The following is a 1,973-nucleotide window of genomic DNA, read 5'->3' as shown; positions in this document are numbered from 1 at the left end:
TCTCTCTCTCTCTCTCTCTCTCTCTCTCTCTCTCTCTCTCTCTCTCTCTCTCTCTCTCTCTCTCTCTCTCTCTCTCTCTCTCTCTAAATCTCTCTCTGGTTGAAGTGATAAAATATATTAGTTAATTATGTCTCTCTAAACAAATGCCTTCGGATGAGGTGCTAAATTCACATTCACGTATCCTTATATAGGATATATGTTTATATGCATGCATACTACCTAATTGCATATGAAATGATCATCAGGTGCTTCCCTTTTACTTCAATCTGAAACATTAAAATATAATCAGGATTGTCATTAATTTTTCTTGTTTAAAAAAGAAGCATATGCCTTGTCTCTTAGTTTTCTTTTGGAAAGTTGTTCACGATGCTGATTCTATTAGTCGTAGAGGTATATAAAGTTTAAATCAACTATAAACGTGGATCTTATTTGGATTAAGCAATAACACTGCTAAATTATAATGAAGATCAAATTCAGAAGTAAAATCCTATATATAGTACTAAGTTTACTTCTAGCAAACCATTTCAATTGTAAATTAATAACGAGAAATATCTGCTAATTAACTAGCCAGCTAGTTCTTATGTGTATCAGTGACAAGAATATATACACCAATCAACGTCGCCAGGTGACCCATATATATACTGTTCTGATAGTCTGATAGATGATAATCATGTCCTAAAATATGACAGTTGCTATAACAATTAGCAAACATCAAAATTCTATACGGTAACCACTTATGCATTTGGATCGATACTAAGTTCTCATTTAGTAATTAAACTCGTAGCATAGATTTCATCTGAATTTGATTTCGAGAATTATTCATGCGTAAATATTACAAAGACTTGCTTATAGAAAAACACCACCGCGTGGTAATTAAGTTTGGACTTGGCATTTGCATTCAAGCTAGAATCATAGCAATCACAAAAGATATGCTAGCTAGCTCTGATATATGTATCGCATACCAGAATGTTCTGGTCAGTTGTGATTGACAGACAGAACTAATGTGCAGCTACGAAAGATCATAGTGGAAACTAATTAATTAATAATTACGTGGTTAATTATATTCAAATCAGAAATATCTTGAATAGTTTTTTTTGAGCCTGGGATAGCCTAACTGGATGGCACAATACAAGCTTCTAACTCAGAACACAGGCCAGACATTAGCAGAACATTATTTTATCTAATTAAATTATTGTAATCTGTTTCCACCCTTTGACGGGTACGCAAACCAATCTGGTGGTCAACAGAATTCTTTGGGGAAACCCTAAACTAAATCCTTCAATCTTTCTTAATTTCTCTTTTGAATCCGCCAAATTATTTTATTTTCAATTCATCTGGGCACTGGCACAAGTGTTTTATATAATTTGGTGTTAAAAATATTAGTATTTTTGAACAGTCGAGTAATCCTCACTCTTTCTTTGCAATCTCCAGTCCTTTAAATATTTAATCTGTCGGATTTTTTCACTTGAATATTGCATGTCCGTACGCTCACATCTTTAACACATGCACAGACTCGGGGATCCACAATTTTATTGAGGTTTTTTCTTTTCTTTTCTGGTGATTGCGATTATTGAGCAACCATTTTTTGGGAGGGAGGGAGAGATCTTCACTGATCTAATGGGTTTGATCGTCTGCTCTTCATCAGTATCTGAATCAAATCTCAGTTCCTAGCTAGCTCATATTGATATATATGAGAGAGAAGAGGGATGAGGGAGAGAGAGGGAGAGAGGTCGGTTGGCATAGTTTAGCTTTACGTGAAGTGTCGATTTTGAGAGTGGGAGATGATTTGCAGAGTGTGGGAATGCTGGGCTTTCGGGAGTCATTTGCTGCACTCATCGAGGTGGAGAGAGTTCCAATAAACCCTAGTGGGTAGAGAGAGACGAGTCTTAGAGAGAGAGAGAGAGAGAGAGAGAGAGAGAGAGAGAGAGAGAGAGAGAGAGAGAGAGAGAGAGTAGGAGGTAGGTAGGTAGGTA

Source organism: Fragaria vesca, linkage group LG3 (assembly GCF_000184155.1).
Source record: "Fragaria vesca subsp. vesca linkage group LG3, FraVesHawaii_1.0, whole genome shotgun sequence".
In the NCBI taxonomy this organism is placed as follows: Eukaryota; Viridiplantae; Streptophyta; class Magnoliopsida; order Rosales; family Rosaceae; genus Fragaria; species Fragaria vesca.
This window is presented reverse-complemented; position numbering follows the sequence as displayed.